The sequence below is a fragment of the Ambystoma mexicanum genome, chromosome 1q, assembly GCF_040938575.1.
Source record: "Ambystoma mexicanum isolate Mex_15411 chromosome 1q, UKY_AmexF1_1, whole genome shotgun sequence".
In the NCBI taxonomy this organism is placed as follows: Eukaryota; Metazoa; Chordata; class Amphibia; order Caudata; family Ambystomatidae; genus Ambystoma; species Ambystoma mexicanum.
The window spans coordinates 110,606,086-110,631,630 of NC_090922.1; the positions used below are offsets into that span (position 1 = coordinate 110,606,086).

The 25,545-nt window shown below is 42.6% G+C and overlaps 1 protein-coding gene across 1 annotated transcript in view; it reads left to right on the forward strand.

The window, feature by feature from the left end:
* LOC138525836 (thyrotropin-releasing hormone receptor-like) overlaps positions 1-25,545 on the forward strand; it is a 315,686-nt gene that overhangs the window by 108,132 nt on the left and 182,009 nt on the right. The gene's annotated exons all lie outside the window — the stretch shown is intronic.

Consider the following 25,545-nt stretch of genomic DNA (forward strand, 5'->3'; position numbering starts at 1 on the left):
CTCTAGGCCCTATTCCTCCAAAGAATTCCCTATGCAAGAAAACAATAAACAGATGCTCATCAGGACGTCCTACAAAAGTAAACTCTGTTCTCTGTCAAAGCTATACTAACCTATCTCTGCCCTACCACTATGAAAGAAAGAAAGAGAGACTAAGGGCCTCATTACGAGTTTGCCGGTAACCCGCCTGTACTCGCCTTACCGTTACTGGCACCCGATATGCCGGCCACAGCAGTAAATTCCCATTCCATGGAGTCCGATCGAATGGTGCTGGTCATAGGGGCATTTCTTTGCTGGTAGGGGTCTGAACTCCCGGCAGGTCAGGCCTGCCGGTAGTTCACTGACCCTACCGGCAAACTCAGAGTGTGCTGATTTGGTAACAATGTGGGATCCGTTATTACCAGCATTGTTTCCTGCATTTTTACCGGACCGGCTAAGTCTCAACTTAGCCTTTGCTCACCCTTGGAAAATTATTAATGGCTGGTTTTTCTGACCTCCGCCCACAATGCTTTCACAGTGTCTTCCAGCTCCTAGATTTATATACTGTTCACAAAGAAATCCTGCTAAAAAATAAATATATTTCTCGGTTTTGGCTGATGCAATGGCCCTCATTACAAGTAACACCAGGATATTACGGGCGGCGGCAAAACAGTAAGTTCCCATTTCCATGGAGTCCCATATGAGTCCCATATGAGTCCCATATGACTCCATTGGAATGGGAACACAGAAGCACCAGCACCTGATATTTCTGCAGGTAGGGGCCTGAACTACCGGCAGGTCAGACCTGCCAGTTGTTCACATCCCAAACCGGCAGACTAGCAGTGAGCCGGTCCAGAAAAGGTGCCGGTAACGTTGTTACCGGCACCTTAATTCCGGATTGGCTCAGTCGTAATGAGGCCCTGTCTTTGCCAGGTATTATAAAAAGTGGTCCCACTTATGCTTCCTTCTGGGATATATTCTCCTGACTTGGGTAGAGGGTTGTTCACATCTAAAGAATCAAAGTTCCTCTCTGTTGTTCTGAAACTGTTCAAAGATGGAGCATCAGGTGGGGCGTGGGCCCTCTTTATCTCGTCTCTAGGCCACTCGTGAGGTTTCTAATCTCTCAGCCCAAGGTGGGCTATGGCTTATTTCCGCCCTGCACCGTGCAATTCTTTTACCCCTTCACAGAGTCTTCTTTTACCCCTTCGCAGGGTTTTCCGTCTCTCAGCCCTGTGTGTGGTGTGGGCTCAGTCAGCCCTGCTTGGTATTGGCTTTGCTGCCCTCCAGCCAGTCCCCCATCGTAGCCGTGTACCTTCTTCCCAGTGGTGGACTCAGTACTGGAGGTAGAGCCTCTGACTCCTGTGGATCCACGCCCTTCTCCTCTTGTTTGACTTTAGATGAAATGTTACACATGCTGGGGGTCAGGGAGCTTAAAGGAGCCAACCTCTGGACCGCCCCAACTCTTCCTGGGATTTTTAAACTCATGCTCTTACAGATGTGTACGATAGGAATATGTTTCAATGGGTTACATGTCATAACAGTGAATGGCTCTTTAATGTGAATGGGCTTTCTAATAATAATATTATTATTAAGACTAATAATAATAATAATAATAATAATAATAATAATAATAATAATAATATATATTTCTTATATAGCACTAGACACCCTTTGGTCTCAGAGTGCTGAAATAACAGACGACAATATTATCTCAAGGAATGCTAAAAATATTTCCTCTTAATTTCGGTTTTTATTTTGGAAAACATATTGTGTTCCTATTTTTTACATAGACACATGTTCCCTCCCCGCCCCTTCAAGGCACCTGCCTTCTCTTCCTTCTTGGAATTTGTTTAGGCCCCATCATTATAAGTATACTTGTATACCCTTTGCCAACACTCTTTTGAGGTGAAATGCTGGATTCTCAATGGAAGTTTCGAACTGGGGACTGCACACACTGCAATGCACTGGGTAGAGTGTAGGATTGGGTAAATAGTAGGAGATCGTGGAAAAGAAGGGGTGAGGTTACTGTGTCCATATGTTCTACTGTATGACAGTTCTTAGCGATGTTGGACAGTCGCTCTTCAAAGAGGTGCACTGATTAAAAGAGCTATTGTCTGAGCTGTAGGATAATAGGTTCGAACCAGTTGTTTCAGATGTTTGGAACACAACTCTTGTTGGGAAGAAGGGGTGCACATTGAGCCAGTTGTGACATCTCTTCCCTCGAACTTGCCTCTTATAAAAAGCTTATCACTTAGCACAATTGGATCGCAAAGGAGAGAATTTTAATGAAAACCTATTGGTGCAGCTGCCATTGTGTGTAAGCCAGACATATCTTTCTGTATAATATCAAATTAAATCTCGTTTGATCTTTCCTAATTAATGCAATGCAAACATGTCAGGATTTTCTCGGTTAATGTAGTCCCCTATGCAAACCCTTATGGATGGGGAAATTGAACTTTCACATTAAGTGTAAAAAATATTAATACTGGCAAATCCCCGGATTTGTCAGTATTGAACTATTTATTTTTGCCAGTGGGTTGGCAGAATTACCTCCAGCTCATGGCTGCAGGTAATCCCGTCCACCATTCCAGAAAACCTGTACTTTGCCGGTGTGGAAACAAGGCGGTATATGTAAATACTGGCATCTTCATTCCGCACCAGGAAAGCTGTAATGAGGCCCACTTTGCACGGTCTCTGGGGGTTCTACGGACCACCCATACCAACTAAGCATCCAAGTGGCACCGGGCCAGTTTATCTCCATCATTTGGGAGCCCAGGTTTTTTTACAGCTGGTTCGGCGCGCTGCTCCTGGATTTTCCATACAATGCTTTTTTACTATATTACTATATAGAATGCACATAATTATGGCACCTGGGGGTGATCTCAAACATCTTGTGCCAGTCAATAGTCTTGTGGCAATTTGAATAATTTGGTATGGGAAATTTAGATAATTATTCAGTGAACCAATGCTGCCTTCCAAGCCCACTGAAATTGATGGAAACCACATTTCTGCAACAATTCCGCTACCGGTAACATAATGCTTTGCTATAGATGTTAGGTTGTATATACATGCACATATCCTAAAAGCAGGAAAAGGGTCAATGGTGATGCCAACTCGTCATGCCAGCAAACATTTCCACATGTTTGCAACGAGCAAAGGACAGATGTCCTCACCCAACCCCTAGACACAGACTCTTCTTTATGGAAAAGAGACCTTGGACCAGTTGGTGGATGCTGCCCATAAATGTTTGGCCACTCTGCCATGCACGATGTCTATATTTTTAAGGGAAGAAGAAAAGGTCAGGTGCACCCCGCTGCCTATCACCCTAACTGAACCTTGGAACAGAGGTTCTTACTTCTACTCGAGCACTGCCAGCTATGAGATACCCCTCCTGCCCCTGGCCTGTTGGCCGCAGAGGAAGGCTACAAAATGCGGAAAAGTCAAAGATCTAACTAAGCATCCCAAAATCTGTTTACGATAACTGATTTGATGCACATGCCGCAACCCTGGTAAATGTTATGTACTGAAACTGCCCTTCCAATTTCAAGATTTCTGGATTTTTAATATTTTGATTAGCTTCAACAAACAGTCTTTGGTCCCAGGAAAATGGGAAGTAGGAAATTGGTAACACAAGGATAATATGTTAAAACTTTTAATAATGGCATCCAGAATGTTCATTGCTGCAGGGTAAGTGCAAATGAAATGTAAGGCAAAGTTGAGAACATACCTATGTTGAGTGACGTTTTTCTAATGCAACACATGAGGCCAGAGCTGGGCATAAGCACCGAGTGGACTATATTCTGACTCACAGATGAGGGGGACTTGGAATTTCGTCTGGTTTGCTTGATGGTCATAGGTGTGTCCATTTTTCAGCTATGACCATCTCTTTCTTCAGAAATTATCCTGTTTGCATCCATGTTGATGTCAAGGATCATACCACTAGGTAGCAAGAAAGAGGCCTCCTATTGGGAGTGTGAGTGGGGCCTAGGCAAACAAGATACTCTGTGAGTTAGGGTGAAGCCCAAGGACAGCTGTCTTCAGATCATATGAGATGTCTCTTTAGTAATGCGACTGGACCAGAAACCTTCACGAAGTCAGCACAAGGGGATTGGCAAACAGCTGCTTTTGCTTTGCCAGAAAAGAGTACAGATAGGGCACAGTGGGTGGCTCCACATAGTTGGTAAGCTGGTGCCGGAGTCTTTAGTGCCATCTTGCGCATTGACATGATAGAGTTCCAAACGACTCTGCTATGTAGCGAGTTTAAAGATAATTTGTGCCGCAGTATCATCATTGATGTTGATTGTGGCAGCCTTAGCACGTGTCGCCAGAAAAGCCCTTCTAGCATTTGCCAGGTTTCTTTGCATTTTCCACCCTGCCTCAGCGCCAAAAGTTATGACTGGCACAGCTTTTTGGAAATAGAATCTTAAAAGAGATTCCAATGAGAACTTTCCATAGTTCCTGTTGATTTTCGCAGCTTGCCGAGCAAGCATCAGCATTTTTGATTTTAATTCTTCAACCCAATGACGTTCGCAGATAGAGTTGTTACATTCGATGCCTAGGTATCTTATGAAGTCCACAGAAGCGATTTGGGCATCCGCGACTTTCCATCTGAAAGCTTTGTCTTTCTTGGATTTTAAGTTTCCAACTGATATGATTTTTGTTTTTGCTGTGTTTATTGCCAGTTCATTTGCAATCATATACTCCTGCAGACTTGTAAGAAGGCGCTGAAGACCTATTTGTGTTCTGTCTATCAGCACCAAATCATCTGCGTATATGATGCATTTAATCGGTATTTGATTAATCGTTGGCGAGAAACAGGGAACCTGCTCGAGATGGATTGGCAGATCTGCCAAGAATAGTTTGAAGAGCTCCGCCGCAAGTGGACAGCCTTGTTTGACACCTTTGTGGGACCAGAGGGTATTAGATAACAGGCTGCAGTTGTTTAGTGGCACTCTGATTGATGTTTGGTCATGAAGGGCAATTATTGGTTCGAGAATGGAATTCGGACAATGCCATTTTGCCAGTTTTGCCCAGAGTAGGCCACGATTCACAGTATCGAAGGCCTGTTTCATATCTATAAAGGCAAAATGAATTTTTCCGTTTGCCTTTAGAGATTCTAGTTTCAGAATGGTCAAAATCAACAGATTTACGTCAACACCGACACCTTTCGTAAACCCGGTTTGGCGTGTGTCCACAATCAGTGAGATCTTGGCCCAATTTGCGAGTTTTAGCCTTAGATTTGAGCCAAATAATTTGCCAATCATGTCTAGCAGGGCAATCGGGCGATAGTTGTTAGGATCGTCCAAATTGCCCGTCTTGTGGATTGGTACCACTATTGCAGTAGTCCACGAATCAGGCAGTTTTTTTAGCTCTGCAATTTTGGTGAACAGATACGCAATAAATTGTGCCCACTCACTTGAATGTTTTTTGAGGGCAACATTGGAAATCAGGTCAGGTCCAGCTGCACGCGATTTTTTTAGTACTTTTATGGCTCTAACAATCTCCTCGTGTGGCATCTCCACATCCCACTGAGTGTCATCAGTGATGGTCAGTGGAACCGTCGCAATATTGGACTTTTGGAGTACCAAAGAGAAGTGCGTATCCCATGCCTCTCCTGAAATTGTATTCGTTAGCATTGGAGTGCATTTTGAAAGGTCTGTATTCAAGATCTGCCAGATTTCGCGTGTGTTTCTAGTCAGAAGTAGATTCAACATTAACTCAGCTCGGTTTTGAACGATGACAGTGACGTGTGATTTTTCCCAGTTTCTATAGAGAGCACGTCTTTCTTTCACCGCATCTTGTATTTTTGATCTTGGCAGACATTTTCTTATTATTCTTAGATCTTTGCGTAATGCTTTTTTTGCTTCGTGTAACACTTTACTGTAACAATGTCGATGCGACTGCCCATAGTACATGGATAATTTTGCGGCAGAAGTAAAATCTGTTAGCCGTGGGATGTAGTTGATACCTTGAATCGCTAAGTTATTCTTTAGCCTCATCCCAAGTCCTTGGATCTGCTTTCCATTCAGTCGGAGACGATTGCCCTTGCAATTTGTTTCTAGGGCATTCTGATATACGGCAGCCTCAGGAGTCGTGGCCATCATGCAGCTGAAGTGCAAAAGACTGTGGTCACTGTGGTTCATTTTTAGAACTTGAAGGTCTAAGATCTTTGATTCAAAGCTTCTAGATACCCAGATATAATCGAGTATACTGTGCATTTTTTGACGGTGCCACGTTGGATTTGGAGGAACGTCGCCTTTTACATGACCGTTGACCATATACAAGTCACGCATCGTCATTTCTTTTTGCCATCTCTGCCCCCTAGCCACAACGGCGACATCAGTTAGTCACTTATATATCTGTAGAGATTCATCAAACTGCAACCAGGTGCAGTTTAGGTCTCCGCAACAGATTATTGTCAGGTTATTGTAGGCTAACATAGCCACGTGTGTTAGCTCTAAGATAGCGTTTAGAAAGTCCTTAGTGCTAATTTTTGAAGGATTCCAGCATCCATTTATGACCAATAAGTACTTCCTTAGTTGAGGACTTTTAGCCAACGTATGGATAATGGTGCCTTGCACATATGGGTTTGGATTTGTCATGACTGGGGCTGACCATGTTTGCGTTATTCGCACCATTGTTATTAGTCCAGAGCTTGGCCTGCCTTTAGCATTTTTTTCGCAGGGCTTAAGAGAATAGTGAAACCGTCGCAAATTGGGGTTTTACGGAGCCAAATTTCCTGTAGACATATCACAAAATCATGTTCCAAGGGGAATTCAAATTCATTAAATAAATGTTTTAACCAACGTGTGTTCCATGATAAAAACTCATGCAAGGTTTCGTCTTCTATCAGTCATGTCTATTGAGAGCCCCTGTACTTGCTCAGATTTGCTTTTTTCGATGGAAAGTTTTTTAGCAGGTTTCCTTCAGATCTTGAATTTTAGCTAATACTCATGGACAGCCGTAGCGCTTCAGAGTCCACATGTTTCGAATGATGTTGATTTGGCTTCATTTCCTTGTTGTGTTGTGAGAAGTTTTCCTGATTGGGTTCAGACAAAATTTCAAATCCAAAGAACAAGAGGTCATCACTGGCTCTTAAAAGCATGTTTCTAACTTCTGCAGAGTTTATGTGTAGAAGCACCTGGTCCAATGATTTTTCTGTTGCATATTCAACAATCTTTATGTCATCAGATTAAATTGTGCGCAAAAGTGGAATACACTAGAACAGTTTCATAATGTTTGTTCTATTTAGGTTTACTTCTGTTGCATCACTGTGGATATTTTGAAGACGTAATTTGCGACACGAAAGTGCACCTTTATTGTGTTTGATTTCATGAACCCTTGTGTCAAAGTGCACACGCTGATTACATTGATTTGACGTGAATTTTGGATTCATCATAGGGTCAGCACCCAACGCTGTATTAGCGTTTACTACAGCTTCAGTTTTTGTTATAGGTTGCATGTCTTTAGATCTTAATGTAGAAGAAACTGCTTTATGTGGCTTCGACTGATTGACCTGGATTATCGCAAATCGGTGGCCGCTGGAAGCAAGAGACTTGTCAAGCTCCTCATGATTCGAGTAAGTTGACAGATCACATAGATCGATTGACGAGGATACGGTTGAAGAGTCGCTTGTCTGGGAACCAGAGATTATTCTTTGTCGCTTTAAAGCCATTGTTTGTTTGTATTGACCAGTGAGTGCTTGCGCCCCTTTTTTTTCTTTTGTTGTGGTTTCTGGCAGTTTGTTAGTTATGCCAACATCACGTTTGAATAGGCTCAGCTTTAACGGGGTAGATAGATTCCTTATGAATCTCTTTGTTTTTGAGTGAGTAGATAATTGACCTTTTTTATTGCTTTCCGAGAAGCGGCTTTGTCCACTATAGTGTTTGCTGCCACCACAGATGTGGTAGCAGTTGTTTTTGCCGCACCCGTAAATATTCCAAATGATGAGAAAGGATTTTTTGTCGTAATCATTTTCGCTTGAATTTCTGCATGGTGAGTTTTGTCTAATACATCTTTATTTCCCTCGTCACTGCATGAGCTTTTCAGACCACTGCAAACTGTTTCATTTCCTGCTTGAAGTTCTTGCACCGATAGGTGTTGTGGCATGTCGCCGACCAATGTTGTTATAGGATTTGACAAGGACGGCGGTGGTTTTTCCGTACCTGCTTTGCTCAAAACAGCCTTGTCACTCAAGGTTATAGACTCGTCTAAATCGACAATTTCTTGCGGCACATTCGGGACATTCATTTAACTCTCCTCTGGCAGTCACCAATACGAGATCCAAGGTTAGAGCATAAATGCTCACGCATCCACTTGAAAGTTTCCAGCATGCTTTCAACCATATTCTCGCTTTGGCAGCGCTGTTGATTGGTGATCTCATTCTGCCTTTGCTGCCACTCGGCATTAAGGGCAGCCTCTGCAGTTACCTTTTCTTTTAGGTAGTCGTTGAATTTTTCTATTAGTTCCATTTTGTGGTTCAGGTTTTGCAGCATTGCACTTTGGTCTTGAATTCTTTCATTTACGTCTTCATAAAGTTTCATGAATGGAATTAGGGCAAGTGATGGTGCGGCCAAGACGTTGTTATGGATCTGCATTGCCGCAGCTGATGAAAGACTGGCCTTTGCAAGTGTAAAGCCTTGGTTATCGACCCCATTGTTCGAGTGTCTCGATATGTCATCCACTCCATGTACATTATTGTGCGCTAACACTGGCCTTTTGGCACTGTTGCTTTTCCTTGTCGGCGCCATTGGTGTGATTGTCTTGGACTTGGCATGTTCTGGCACTTGAAAGGGCGAGGCAGCGCTCAACGATTTCATTAATGACATAGGCATGCTGCTTGAACTCGTTTTTTCTAGGCACGATGTTGCAGCTAGAGCTGCCGAAGCCGGTGCAGTTAGCAAGTTCAAAGGGTTCCGTGTAATGTCGTTGGGTGGCAATTTCTGTAATCGGTTGTAACAGCCTCGATTTGACAGAGTGGTGTCCATTTGCGCAGCAGAAATTGAAGGCACTGTGGGTAAAAAAGCCAAGGTAGGCTGCATACAGCAGGTGCTGTGCTTTCTATGCCTGGCATCGTCACAATCAAAAATCTCACAGTTTTCATCCCGCAGCAATTCTGAGAAGTTTGGCGAATTTCTTGAGGACTTGTGATGAATGTAATTACTAGGCATTGCATGGTATCGTAAGGTCCTTGTCCCATTTGGTGCCTAGCCCTCTTCAGTAGCGTCGAATTGGATCACATGAGAACTTTTCGCAGGGGCACTTGAGACACCATGTAAATGAATTGCATGCAAACTTTCCACAGAGACACTTGAATCACCATTTCCGCACACGATACCGTCGGACATAACATCAAGTTTGTTTGTTAAGACGCTACATCTGTCCGGTCGTGAAGATACCATTTTCACTACTGAAGGACTGTCCGTTGAACTATATACTGACGGTAATGTTAACTTTCGGCTCATTTCTGTATGTAGTAGAGTCATTAGAGTTTTTCACAATTGGTTTTTCGGCTTCATTCAAAATGGGTTCAGTGTTTGGAACTGTCATCAGTTCAGCGTCAGTGATATCAAATGGTGAGTAAAAGAGTTCTGGAGTTGCAGGACTAGAAATAGTCTCCCGGAATTCACAAATCAATTTGGAGACAGGTTCTAAGTTGTTAAGAGTTAGCATCGAAATTTGTGGAGACATAGACGTGGGTGGCATTTGTTGCTTAGTTGAAATACTTGGGTTTCCACTTGCCATCGGAGAACCGCTGTTACAACTGTTGTTAAGTGTAGGCAGTGTATCGGAGAGTGTCATTGCCGGAAAAGCAACATGTGAGTCAGGTTCCACTATGGCAGCTGTAGCAGAGTCTAGAGAGTCAGTGACTGCTACACTTGCCCCCCCCCCCCAATTGGGCTATCTAACGGTAGAGCAACCGGTAAAGCAACAATCTGTTTGCTTACCTTGCTGTTTCTGGACTCTGCCTTGCTCGTGGCGGCCCAGGGATTCAGCATCTGGCGCTGTTGCAGCGTTTTATGTCGGGTCTGTGCACCAGATTTTTTTAGCGGACAGTCAGCCATGGACGCGTCCTGTGGCGGACTGGGGCAAACTGGGAACTCGGTACCAGAACTCTGCGCCGTGCTCTGCGCCCACAAGCAGTTTTTATAGTGAACACAAAGAAGGGACACAGACTCCAAAACACGTCGTGCAGCTCCTCAATCAAAAAGCACAATGGGACTGGGGCAGACTGGGAACTCGGTGCCGGATGGGAAAATTATTAAACCAGGATTATTGTTGTAGTTGACCTTGATAAAGTTAATCTCAAGAGTGCTGTGGAGCTGAGGAGGCATTTGCTTGCGTACACTCCTATTACGTTGATAGTAGTGTGGCCCTGTTTGTTTCTGAATCTAATTTCCCAGTTGAATATGCCTGCATATTTATGTGGATGCCCTTCACTGGTATACTTGCAGTGTGGAGGGCACGAACATGGGTTGTTGGTCCATTTTCCCATACTCTTCTGTGTTAATGATATCAACTGTAGCACCCGTGTTGATCAGACATGTTATTGATTATTGGTCTTTGAGCAGGTCTGTTTCGGGGCTGGATTGTCTCACTTGTTTTGAAAAGTGAGGTTGATGTAGAGCAAGGTGCTGAATTACTGAATGTATGTAGTGCATCACGTCTTTTAAGTCGCATGATAAACTCGTCTTTCGTCCCGCTCTTCTGTTGTCGTATCTGATTGAAGGTGTTGCGTTCAGAGCCCACACTGTGTTGTGGATTGCATTTTTTGTTCACTGACACAATGATTGACTGATAGGAGGTGGTGTCATCGGTTGATAGAGTTTGAACGACTGTTTCTACTACCATGTTGATAAATATCTGTAGTCTCAGAGTGATGTCATTTTCAACTAATGCTTTCATGAAGTCCTCAAACTCTTATACTCATTCACTTCATCTGGATCTCCTGTTCTGCAAAGACAGCAATTTGAATGCCGCTAGCCTCCACAGAAATGTCACCCTCAGGGACACTGTGTGTGTCTCACTTTGGCTACCCACTTCATTGTCCTCACTAGGTATCTGCAGTTGCCTTGAACCTGCTTGTGACGCTTGCACCTTTGCTTGTGATTGTTTGCAAATTCGTGAACTCGCTTGTGTGTGAGGACTTGCTTGTGCTTCTTTCTTTTGACTGCTCTTGAATGTACATGTTACCTGCAAATGCATGTGACTAGGGGTGTTCTTCTGCAGAGAATATGCATTGTATTGATTTAGTTGGGGCAATGGCCAGGTTGGAACGTTCACGGGTGGTCCGTGGGTTAATTACATTAATGGAGGCGACAATGAGCTGGGCCTGCATACAAGCACATGGCCCTTGCAGGCACTTTCCACTCGTCACAGTACGGAAGCTGGTTGAGGTCACAACAGTGCCTTCCACTAGAGGACATTAAGGCAGCCAAAGGAACTTCGACAGCCTGAAACCACCACGGCCTTAAACTCTGTTTCTGCCTGGAAAAGAACCACCAATTACTGAATTCACACATTCTATGAATTATTCAAACACCGATGTTCATAATTCACCAGGGCCTCATATACCTGAAGGAAGGTATGCCCAGGCACCTGTCTACTGCCTCAACACTCTGCAGTACCCAGATGAGAAGCATCAGAAGAACTGAGGTGACTGTGGACCCCAGGAAGTGCTGTGCCCTCAAGAGGCTACTCTGTTCTCAGTAGCATAAGGAGGCTGACCTATATTGAGTTGAATCTGGTCTTGCACCCATTGCACCTCAGTATGAGCTATCGGGGATGAGGGCCACGCTTGCAAGTTCTCCCACTGCCGGCCCTTTCTATTTGAACTTGCAGATGCAGAGAACTGCTGCCATGGGAGTTAACATTACAGTGAAAACCCCGGAAGGTGTCATATCTGATTTCAATCTGAATTTTCTAGTGGCAAGCTCACACAGAGGAAAGCTGTGTGGGGGCATTGCTGGAAATCATTTGGTTTTAGTTGGAAATCTGGTTTCTGCTGGGGATCATTTTGCTTTGCCAGATTGAGCACCCTTGCGGAGCCCCACACTCGAAATTATAGAACCCAAGAAGTCCCTCACCCGGCGATCCTGGTGCTATGGAACTTTGCTTGTGAACTATATGCTGAATATAATCACATTGCCCATTGCTTCAGGGTTGATTGTTTCATATCTATGTACATGAATGGGGCACATCTATCCCATAATGGGATTGTATACACTTGTGGTAACTTGACTCCAAGCTAAGCTAGAAATTATGTTTCATTATGAAAATATCATGGCTGGCTGTTTAGATTTATCTTTAAGGTGTAAATGTAGCAGTTCATGCTTACACTGGTATCCTCATTAAAATGCAGTAGAGCACTGGGCTGGACATTCTATTATAGCCCTTGGACTGTTCATGCAGTTCTGTCATTGGACAGTCTAAGGGCTATACAAGCTAGTATAGACTGCAGACTCCTAGCTTGTAGATTGCCCAGCACAGAATGTTCCGAGTCCACCGGTGGCAATGCAGAGCTCCCAGTCAATGCCTCCCGACCGCGCATGGTCCATGGGCTAGTCGCAGGCCAATGCATAGCCATGTTCATTTTAATACCAATGCTGGTTATAATAGCTTTATAGACACATCATGCTGTTCTAGATTCTATGGGCCCTTCCTGCTCTCAGGCGCTTAACTTGGGCTTCATGGCCCATAACTCCGGGTCTGACCCTCCGTCCAGGTCTATAAAGCTGAATGTAAGAGCATTCTTTTCATTTGATGGGATTGGTTTGGAAATGGCAAGTTTTCCATTAGAGTAGGATGCTCATTTGTTTGTTGACCATTTCACTAGGTTGCTTCTTTAAATGCATTTTATTAATTACCTTAGGTTGATATTTAGTTGATATTTCATGCTAGAATGCCTTTTCAATTTGAATATATTTGATATTGGTGCATGAGGTTTATTCTATTATATTGTTTATTTCTTTGTTCACTGGCCATTGGATGTAATTGTTTATTAGATGCAGGTGATCAACCTGATGTTTTATTAGATACCCTGTTTTTAATTGTACTCATTGTTAGATTGCATTTTTCCCATTCAATTATGTTTGTTATTGGAGTTTGTGTGATTCATTTGATTGTTAGATTATATTTTAGTGATTGGATTAGATTGGTCATTGTTGTGCATTGTCTTCAATGTGCTTTAATTGGAAATTAAATGTAATTGAATTACATGAGTTCTTAAACTGCATGTGTTTCATAAATTAGATTGGTTAATAGATTGCTTTTTGAACATTGACTCATATTGGTTCTTAAAATTAGTTTTTATCTCTAAAATCAATCAATCATCACACACACTGTGCTGTATTCAGATAGAAAATACATACAAATGAATGCATAACAACATCAACAACAGCAGAGCCGAGATTTCTGCCGCGTTTTTATCGCGTTTTGCTGTGTTGCTGTGTTGTGCCATGCAGACAGACAGGAGTCTGTTTTCCATGACTGTTGAGCTTACAAAAGCTACCCAGCTGGCGGTGCCTTGGCGGAGCGAGCAGAGCCGGGATTTCTGCCACATTTTTACAGCGTTTTGCTGTGGTGTGCCTTGCAGACAAACAGGAGTCTGTTTTCCATGACTGCTGAGCTTACTAAAGCTACCTAGCAGGCGGAGCCTCGGAGGAGCAAGCAGAGCCAAGATTTCTGCCGCGTTTTTACCACGTTTTGCTGTGTTGCTGTGTTGTGCCCTGCAGACAGACAGGAGTCTGTGTTCCATGACTGCTGAGCTTACAAAAGCTACCTTGCAGGTGGAGCCTTGGCAGAGTGAGGCAGAGTGTTTTGGTGTTTGATGGGTTGGCATCCGGCGACCAACACGCTACCTCTCTGCGCACTGCACCTCGAACATTACCATCGTGAGTACCTGGAGGCACTTGGAAATACAAAACGGAGTTCGGTGCAGATTTCAGTCTAACCCAGTGCCTGCTTGACCTGTGTTCCACAGAGGGCTACACGGGAGCTGCAGCTACGGTATTATTTGGAGTAGTGACTGTGACTTTAATTTCAAAGACAACCCTTAAAAGTGAACTTCCTGCGTGGAGCGTGGCGTGGATTTTGACGCAGAGTTTAGTCTACCCCAGTCCGCCCAAGACATCCAGTTGATGATGGCAGGAAGCGAGGGCTTGCACGGTCCCCAAACATGTCACAAATCACTTCAACACCGCTGAAAATTGGAAAATGGAACGCCCCTTGAGGTAAGCATACACCCGATGAACACTGGTGGTGATGCGGTTGGTTTTGTTGCCAGCGACTGCATTTTACCCTCGCTTGCCTCATTAGTGCATACAACCCTGAATTTGTGTTCCGTAAAATGCGAGAAAAATCACGCTGACACACAGTTAACAAACTCAGAACATGTCAGTAAACTAGCTAATTCATCAGCTGTGTTAAATGAATTGAGGCCACCGTCCTCCGTCTATGTAGACACATGCAATGCTCCTTTTGATTTTGATATAACAGACATTACAGACTCAGACCTATTAGAGATCCAGCTATCCCCTGATGTAGCACCGACGGAATTTATGTCTCTCGCTGATGGCGCCTCAGCTAAGTCAAATTGCTCACGAGTGCAAATAGGCGCAAAATGGAATAATGAGATAACATACAAACCTGCTCCTCCTCCCTTTTCTGAGCAGATTGCAATTTCACCATGCAAAAAGATTCCCTCGTGTACATCCATGGAGGCTGACCACAGAAACAACTCTTTGCGCCCAGGCTCTGAAGAAAAATCAGTACGTGTAGCCAGCCATGATCAGTCTCTAGAAAACCACTTTCTATGGTAGTCGGCAGCGATAAAGGAAAAGAAACAAAAGATGCAAATGAAAAAAACACAATGGGTAAAAAGATTGTCGATTTGCCCATAGTAGACATGATACCTAGTCATACTATAGCAATTGATGTAGCGGCCTGGGAAGCCTGCCTATTAGAAAAACTAAAAGCTGATTTTCTATTGATGCGAGAGCGCCTAGATGCCGGCTACTTACAAAAATATGCAACAACGCCTGAAAAAGCACATAAAGATTGCTTAGCGAAATTGGATAAGCATCTTACAAACAGAAGTACCCCACTTACAAATGCTTGGTCTTCAACTACAGCACATGCTCACTTGGATTCGCCAGATTATAGGCAAATTGTGGAAAAGGGAGTTGATATAAATCGATACCCGCCCAAAAAAAGTACATGCTGTGCGTGCAAAAGAACCTTCTACACCCAGCCCACAGACTTCAACAAATCAAGGAGAAGCTGGAAACAAATCAATTAACAAACAACGTATTGGCAGCCACTTCCATCGCCCTCTTACCATTTATGAAGGTGTACGAGTCTTTAAATGACTCAGTGCGCAACCAAGGTTCCCTATTGCCAAAAGCAAATAATAAGCTTCTGGCTCTGGAAAAATTCACTGAACACCTCACTCAAAGGCTCGACCATGAAGCTGATATATCTCGAAAATGCCAATATTGTCTTTTTGAGGTTACAAGACATGAGGAGAGTGTAAAATCTGATCTAATGGAGGCAGTGGTGGAATGCACAAAGTGGATGCGACACAATGTGTCAACAAGACCGTCGGGCAGCTCATGCGCATGCAACTGTACATACGAAGAAAAAAGTCCCAAGGCACCGGCACACAATCTACAAGTGGCTACGCAAAAGGCGAACGACAACCGAAACAATCTGAAGCTCAGCATTAGTATTGAGGCACAAACTGTTTGACCCAATACAGGAAATACACTTTTTTAAAAAAAAAAAACTTTTATTAGTGGCAACACAGAGATACATGACACTCCTCCATCTTCAACATACACATCTAAAACAGATTGTTGTCATCATGATCATGACATTATTATACCATTATACAGAGTCATCGTCATCAGAGACCAAGTTACATAAATAAGTTCTGAGTGGGCCCCATATATCCTTAGGCCTGCAGACTGTGGGTCTTGACATAACATATTGTTCCTCTGTCTCATTCACATACATTAGTTCACGAAGAAATTGGTTCAGGCTGGGTGGGTTCACGTTTTTCCAATTCAATAGAATTTATTTCTTAGCAATTGCACAGGCAACATTGAACAATCTTCTCATTTTCTCTGAACATTTGCCTATGTCTCCAAAGAGGTACTTCTGAGGCTTAAGGTCAGGGGGGGACCCGTGTAATTTCTTCCAACAGTTCAGCCACCTCTCTCCAAAAACCCTTCACCACCCGACACTCCCAATACATATGATAGTCTCCTGCCTGTGGCATATTACATTTGGGACATGCATCCGAGGCACCGGGGGTAAATTTTGCTATTCTGAGTGGGGTATATAGTAATTTATTCAGAATCTTGAATTGTATTAGAAACAGGCTTGCATCAGGGAGACCTTCTTAGTCAGTAAGCAGTCTCTTTTCCATTTTTCATCTTCAATGGGCCCCTGTAAGTCCCTTTCCCATTTATCTTTTATGTTGTTGACAGTGGGGGTTTGTGTCTGTACTGCCGCATATAGTTTAGAAATTCCCAGGCCACCCACAAATACAGGAAATACACTTGATTCTCAAGGTCCAACAATCGAGGGAGAAGAAATTGTGCCGAAATAATTTAGTCGAAGCACTTGCAGATAAAGTTGTCCCTGGTACAACTGGAACTTTTAATCAATCAATGCAGGGTGACCTGAACGCCCAGAAACACCCAGTGGATTATGATAAAGGGTGACGTCCAACACGCCCTGAAATCCAAAATTTGAATTTTTACAGGAGCAGCAAAAACACTACAAAAGACAACTGATTCAAATGCTAAAGTAAAAGACAAATGCAATGGTCTTTTGAAAAAGTCCAATCTAAGACCAGTTGCTAAAAGAGCTCGTACAAACGAAGCAAAGAAATTAATCAGAAACCTTACTAAGCCACCTCGGATTGGGATATTCGAGCGCAGCAGCAAGGAGTCAAAAACATCAACTCAGCAGCCAACCATACAGAATGAAGTCACTGAAATTCAAGCAGCCTCTAAACCTCATAAAAGATCAAGAGTGGAGGCTGAAGTATCAGATGATTCAAATTCTAATTCATCTATTGATCTCTGTGAATTCTCAACCTATTCAATAGATGAGGACTCGGAATCAGTAGACGCTGGTGTAGACATTTCTGGCGGCGATCGAGACACTCTGTTAATTTCGAGTCACTCAGTCAAGCAGAAGCCAACTGCTAATAATGAACAAATTGGAGTGAGGCCAAAATAGGAAACCAATTCAAAAGTACCAGAAAGTCTGTTCAAGGGGAAAAGAGAAAATCAAGTTAACATACCCAAGAAAGATGAAAACCATAAGACCATAAGACAACACACATAATATCAAAGCTAATCCCTAAACAGACTAAAGCCCAATCTTTAGAACAAGAACATTCATCATATGAATTTGGAAGAAAGTCGTCAGAACGGTCAAAAAAATCGGCTGTGGAAGCTGGAACTAGAAAACATTCTAGAGGAAAAAAATGAAGTAAATCTAAACAGGAACAACATAATGAAGCTGCTGCATAGCATTACGGCTCTAGGTACAATTAGATCAGACGACATAGCAATTGTGGAATACAAGTTGGAAAGTCGCTCAGACTGGGTGATTTTGTACATGAAAACCAAGTTTATTGCCAAGTCTTTTACTTGAGGCAAAAGAAGATCTGATATTTGTTGGTTTTGATTTGGCTCCACATGATGAGGTGTCTACATCTCAAGAGTCATCAGAAGACTCACAAGACTCGCAAATAGAACAAACTGCAAATGAACAAAGAAGAGAGGAACTATGGGAGCAATTTAAAGTAAATTCAAAATCAGTCACGGCTAATTGCTAAAAAGGACCAAATTCGCACACTGCTCGGCCAGCACTAAACCAGCGAAAAAATCAAAATGAGCAATGAAATGAAGATATTGAAGCCACCAACCTGTTGACCTCATGGAACACTTGAGGCTTTGTCCATCTATTCCAAGATGACTGCCACTTCAATGACAAGAATTTTATAATCTGTCTTCAGGAAACCTGGCTTCGAGAAATTCCAATACGGGATGGCTATTCAATTTATTTAAATGCTGCTGGAAAGAATTTATTTGGACGGCCGTTTTCAGGACTAATCCCAATGATCAAACACAACTGTAGTTGGAAGGTAATTAGCTCGTCAAATCCAAATCTGTTTGTACAAATTACCATTTTACAACACAGTTTCATCATTGGGTCGAAACAGAAACAGTTAATGATCATAAATACTTATTGGAACCCTGCAATGATCTCCCAAATAAAATGTATTTCTTCAGTAACTGCACACATTTACGACTGCCTGTTAGCCTTTGATGAACCATTCATCTTAATATGTGGGGATCTGAATTATTCTTGGTTCAATGACTCAAAAGATCGTATTAATCCAAAGGAGCAAAATAATTCTGTCCATCGGTCAGATCGTGGCTCTCGATGGGCAAATGAGATGGCTCTAAGACAAAGCGAAATGTTAAATGGTTGCACTAAAGGTGACATCCCAGCAGCATTCACCTGGCACCGAGGCTCACGTAAGAAGACACTGGACTACATCTGGGCCTCAAGAAACATGCTAAGTAAAATCTCTGAATTAACAACGTTGATGACGACAAAGAGTGACCATGATGCTTTGATCCTGTCCTGGTTCTGGGTTGAAGAATCTGTGCATGTAAGTTACAACACACGCATGTCTATTAACAGTGGAAAAAATAGACTACGGATAAATGCTAATTAAATAAGCAAAGTAACATCCAATTTCATTAATGCTGAGGATTTTGATGACTAGGTCAACTATGCGCTGCTGCTGGTGCAATTCAAGACCAGACAACACAGTGACAAAACTGAAATAATAGGCAGAAAACATCCCTACAGCATGTCAGCTGAAAAAGAGAAGAAGCTGTTACTAAAGGACCTAAGGTGCATAAAGAAAACCAAAAGCGAAAAATGTGCGGAGTTGAGAAAAAAAAAGCGTCAGCGTTATCGAAACTGGCTGAAATCCTTTAACTCAATTTGTGATCAGGAACAGGCCGAAAAAATGCTACGATTGATTACGCAAAAATACAGCAGGCACATCTGGGAAATAATAAACACTGGACAGTTAAATCAAGCATCTGCATTGGCAAATGGAGTGAATGCATCCATCTGGGTTAAACATTTCTCATCAGTCTTTGACGCCAACAGTAATACAAAATCATCTAACATGAAATTAACTTCAAGTTGGAAGGTCATTGAATCACAAGAAAATATCGAAATGGCAATTCAAAAATTAAAAATCTCACGTGCAGCCGGTCCTGATGGAATATCGAATGTGATGCTTAAGCAAAATAAATCCAAGCGGGCAACCTTAATTAAGGTACTGTTTGATCGAATTGTGGTGACACAGGCTCTTCCAGATTCTTGGAGAGGGGCAGTGGTGGTACCGGTGTTCAAGAAGGGCAATCGAGATGATCCCACAAACTATCGTCCGATTGCCCTTCTTGACACCATGGGAAAGGTATTTGCAACCTTTCTGCGAGAAAAACTTGCAAATTGGGCCGAAGGTGCAGCCGTGGGATGAGCAGCAAACTGGGTTTACGAGGGGTGTTGGAGAATTTGATGCTGCTCAACATGGTAAAACTAGATGCCTTGAAACGTGGGAAAAAATTGTTCCTCGCGTTTATTGACCTGAAACAGGCATTCGACAGCATCAACAGACAAGCCCTATGGAACAAACTAAAAACTTGGGAATCCCCAGATAATTGGCGCTATATTGAAACACCTCCATTCAAGTACGCTTAAATGCACGAGGCGAGTTAACTGAAGAAATACAAACGAAAAAGGGGGTTAAACAGGGTTGCCCACTGGCAGCACTGCTGTTTAAGCTTTTCATCTCAGACTTACCAATAGCACTAAAACAACCAAGGACCTTTCCCCCAAGAGTAAATGGTCAGCAGCTTTGTTGGGTCATTTATGCCGATGACATTGTGCTCCTGGACTCAACACAAATAGGACTACAAAGACTACTCAGAGCCCTACAAAGGTATCTCAAGCACAATGACCTAGAAATAAATACAAAAAAGTCAAAGATAATATCCTTCGGCCTAACAACTCACAAACGTGATAAAATTTCACATGGCAGGTGAATAATGAATGGCTTGAACTGACTGACAACATACGTTACTTAGGTGTCATATTTAACATCTCAATACGTGAATGGAGTTGGATGGCAGATTTATACAAACTTCCCATCAAGTTGGCACCAAAATCTTGCGTCAATGTTCCATCCTGCTTCGCTATTTATACTCACGAATGCAGATGTTTTCCCTACAAGGAGCAAAATGACATGCCATGTACGGCAAATGTACACTGATACCGGTTCTCGCATTCTACCTCCAAAAAGTGGTGCCTGCAATAACTTTTGGTAGCGAAGCAGGATGGAACATTGACGCAAGATTTTGGTGCCAACTTGATGGGAAGTTTGCCGAAAGGTGCTCAAACTACCTCAAAATGTGTCGATAAATGCAAATCGCTACGAGTTATGCATAGAATCTGTATTTGGTACAGTTTTATGGAAAGCAATTTCAGCTTTGCGCAAAATGCGCTTTGTTTCTACAGTGAAACCATATAAGATACTAAACGTAAAGAGTAATCACACTTCTGCCGACCTATTTGCAATCTGGGAGACCAAACTATTAAGGATTCTACGTGAAGCAGATGTACCAATAGAACAAGTATTGCAAATGCCGCAGATAGCTAAGAAACAAATCCGTCGTTGGAATTTGATATTAAATAATGAAAAACGCAAGAAATTATCCACAGCCTTAGATTTCGGAACCACCATGCATGAAGTTGGAGAACTTCCAAAACATCTGTCAAAATTTCCATCGAGATACCATCGAGGTCAGTTCATAAGACTACGCTTGAATCTCTATAAAACCAAAGAGATTGTGATCATAAAGCATGACAGTAAAACACAAGACAATCATTGCTGCTATTGTTTAAATGCAGTTGAATCAGTAAAACATCTAGTCACTGTACAAAAATTTCATCTCAGCGCTCATTACATTTGTTACAATTTGCTCCAAAAAATTACAACATGGACGAGTGGTCGAGTTATTTAATTTCTGGCACAAATCTACAACTGACTTGTGGAGTTGTAAATTTCATGGACGAAATAGTGATTGACTTATAATGCTGGTATTTGATCATCTAATTCCGAAGGTGGTTGGAATTTGCAATGAAAAAATGATGTGACAATAAGTTTGTTTTCTTTTTCATAACTAATGTTACAATAAAAAAACATCAACAACTTCATCATACAATACATTTTTGTCAAAGGATTTAAATTACTTTTAAATATAAAAGATATAATAACAAGCCCAAAAATGCAATTCAAAATCAAGTTATTATAACGTATATTGACCACTAGCTTAGATTAATTTTTATTTTGTCACAGGTCTTTAGAATGTATTGGCTATTAAACTGCACACTGATCATTAGATTGGAATGTCATTTGAGATGTACATAATTTATTTGATTAGTTTATTTCTAGGTTATATTTTGTTACAGTAGAATATTTTTCCTATGTGATTGCATGCGGTTTTGATAGCATCTTTTGGGCATTATGATGCATAATGACTTAATAATTTAAATAAATATCACTAAATGAATCACACAGATCAGTTTCTATGAATTATAAAAAAGGTCTCACTTAATGAACTTTGTATCCCCATCCAGCCGCACTTACTTTGATAACATCTGCTCTGCTAATTCTGTGGAGTGATATTTATAGCTTTATCTGCAAGACCCTGGGGCATGCGCAAATAATTAACATATTTTTGTAGTCCGAGAATATTATGTATTGTATTTCATAATGTTAACGATTTTGTTTCCTTGGCATTTGTGCAAATGCCATTTTCACTTAAATGCTTGTTTTTATTGCTGATTGACTTGGATGACGTTCATTATATATTCCATTGCTCTGAAGAGGTTCGTGGGCGGGAGCCACTCAGTTGAAAGATGCTATTTGTTGGTTGTGAACCTTTGACGGCTGTATGACTGGATAATAAAGTGGTACATGCTCTATGTGACAGTGAAGTGTGGAATTCCGTAAAGTTGTCGCAGGAAGGCGGGAGACCCTGTGACTTGCTCTTGATGACTTGCGCGGCAATACAAATCCATACTTTGGCAGCCATGTTGAGGATCAAGGCCCTTTTCAACTTCCAGATCTGATTCACACTAAGATTTAATTTTGTGATTATTATTAGCATCAGCTTAACTCTTAACACCCAAAACCAATATTTCAATAAAAATGTTACGCGTATGTGCGTTACTCTCCCATTCCCATTTTGCTCTTTTTCTCTCGCTACATTTCATGTTGAAGAAACAGGCAATCGCGTCAGCACTTCAAATTTACCAATATTTATCTAATCCCTCTGCATTGAGCCAAATCATGTCATCCTGTTCATGTGTTTGCACTGATTGCATGTGGATGCATGTATGCTGCTTTGTATCTAGCTAAATTGTTGACCCGCTGTGGTTATATCTGCTCTGCAGTCTTCATATAAGAGTGTATCGAAACCAGTTGGTTTCTGTAGCTGGTATTTTTCAGAAGAGGCCTCACTGTATAAGATGGCAGTCTGCAGACCTTGCACTCACTTTAGTGTTACTGAGATATACCAGCTGTTGACTGTCTTAATCCATCCTCCTGTGTCTGAGGTGTTATGGCGTGCAATTCGGGGTGGTGATCCATTTACCCACCACTCCCACAATCTCTGGAGATTCAATCTACACCTCACTCCCCCTCCCCACTCTCCCCTCCTCCTGCCCACACCCAGGATATTATACAAAAATGGACAAGGGAGATCTACCGTTTATGGTTTTGCTATAGTCACCCTGGGTCAGATGGATATGCTCAGACGTGGGTCCCGAGCCTGCTGGGGGTAGAGACCCAAGCTACTCATGGGCGTAATTTTAGGGGGGGGCGGGGGTGTTTGTCCCCCCCAACTTTCATGGCACACTATTTTGTCCCCATTCATTTTAATGGGGCACCTTTTCTTCAGAGGTCATGTCCCCCCCCAACATTTTCAGCAAAGTTTCTCCACTGAAGCTACTCCTCACTGATGAGACCAAACAAGGCTGAAACATGTCTGGGGATGCTTGTGATCTAGTGCAGAAGGAATTTGACCTAGCAGTTCGGGCTGGACTGCCCATTTTGGGGTGGGACCAATCCTGATCTGCATATGGTCTTTCCCCTTCTGGAATGGCTTGGCAGGCAAAGAACGATGATCTGGAGGGTTACCCAGAGCTGTGCCTGTGGTTATGATTTAATCAAAACCATCCAGCCATCAACCTTTGGTTTTGAGATAGAGTCCAACCCACCTTTTGTTTGCGTCTAAATAAAACATTATTCTGGGTTTGTATTTCAGTTGGGAATCACAACCTTAATGTGCAGGTTCAAATCCCATCTCTCACCATCACCTATTGGGACTAGCCCTATTCTGGTGGTCTGGGGGTGACAGCTATCTGTTTTTGTGTGGGAGTCGAGCGCTTGCTATGTAGGCGCAAACCCCACTGGTGTTTTTCGTGTCTGAGGGGTGCACATCCTGCCAGAACCTGTGGGCTAAGCTCCTTTGGAATGCTCAGTGCTTTAAGTTTATGTTTTGCTGGGAGCTGTGCCATTGCTACACATGATGAACTCTCCCTCCCATTCCCCTCCTTCCTGCCTGGGTGCACCCATTCTTATCTCCACAGGACCTGCCTGTGCCCAGACGCAGGATCACCCATCCGCTTCCCCCGTCCAAGAGATTCTAGGCCGCAATCTCTAATTCAGGACTTGCTATGCCAGGCACAGACAGAATGAACTGCCTGGCTGGCATTGATCAGCGTGCACACACCATGCCTTCGGAGCAGACTCTGTGGTGCTTTGCTGTGTGGCTGATGGGCATCCCTGAGCCTGACCTCCTGAGATAAGCCACTTCATGTAACCATCATGTTAAGAAAGTAGTAATGTTTTCTGTAGCCTGTCCGAACATTTGAATACCATTTCAGGCTTAGAGTAGAACCAGTGAGCGATGTCTTGCCGGGTCGGGTGGTGCTTTAATTATGTGGCCAATTTAGTTTTTTCGTAGATGATGTGCTTTTTTGAAGAGGGGCATTTCACAAATTCCTCACGGGTATCCTCATTAATGCAGATGCTGAGCAGTCACCATAGAAACGAGACTGTATTTGCAAACAGCTGGGCTCACCTAGCTTGCCTATTCCCCTGCACCTTGCACCCTGCGCAGCACGATCTTGGGCTCTACGCCTGCATTGGTTTTGGAAACGTTGCAAATGGTGCTTAACCAGAGCCTGCATCCTCTTCTGGAAATGTGCTGTGGGGCACAGGCACAACATTGCAGAGATTTGAGAGTATGTTGATCCAGTGTGTCTATGGGAAATCGTTTGCTCTGTGACGCTGCAGTGTGCATTGTGTTTCTCCTTGATCCATTCATTAATCACCGAGGATGTTCCTGTCTCAACCCCCCTTTTGTAAATGGAAAGGGGTGTATTGCCTGGAATCTTTAGAGCGCCCATCAGGATGGATGCCATATGGCCATGTTAAATCATTTCGTTTTTTAGAACTTTTAATTTAGTTTTCATTTGTAACAACATCTAAGATTTATCCCAAGAATGAATACTCAAGGATTCGAAAGAAAACTGCAGGAGCCGTCCCAATCTCCATTGCCTATAGAGTTTGAGGCATTAATGCAATGAATTGCTCCAACAAGTTCTTCAGTTCAAAATACCTGGTCAAAAAGATCTATTGTGACTTCCACACTGAAGACCTGTAACCAGAAACCGGAGAACTTATGCTTGCTCCCGCATTTTTTTAGCTGACTTCTCAGCATATGCAAGAGTCAAGGATGATAGAGCGGACCATTCTTTAAACATGTCCCCTGCGCTTGACCGCTTCCAGGGAGCATAGCTTCTCCACCTGGTCACCAAACCTTCTTATGTGTCTGGGGACGCATCCATACTCAGGAGAGCCAACTCAGGAGTAACCAGTGGAGTATTTGGAATGGTACTGTGTTTCTGTGATCTGCTTATTTCTTTGTCTTTTTCCTGATTTCTCTTGTAGGCGTGTACTTTGTATCATATGGTGTAAAGAAAGGGATGTGACAAGGTATGATAAGACAGCTTTATTGTCTTTATTTCAGATAGCGTATTAAGAGACCCCAACCCAGGCAACATCCAGTGTCCAAATGACATAAATCAAGTAACAACACTCTGATCAATAGCATTCCAGAACATATGACACATAAGGAATCTATTATGGAATAACACAGTAACATTCTTAGCTTGTGCAGCCCTGACAGGAGCTGCAATAGTTACAACATCAACAAAGAGAACATTTAAGCATAAACCTATATACAACACACCTCCCCCTCTAAATAAATAAAACTTCTTTATTATCAAAATAACACATTAACATGGATGAATTTATCTTTTTACCTTTGCAACTCTAGATAAACTCCAGATTTGGCCACTCTCCACACACACTGCATTCTTGAAAATTCGTAC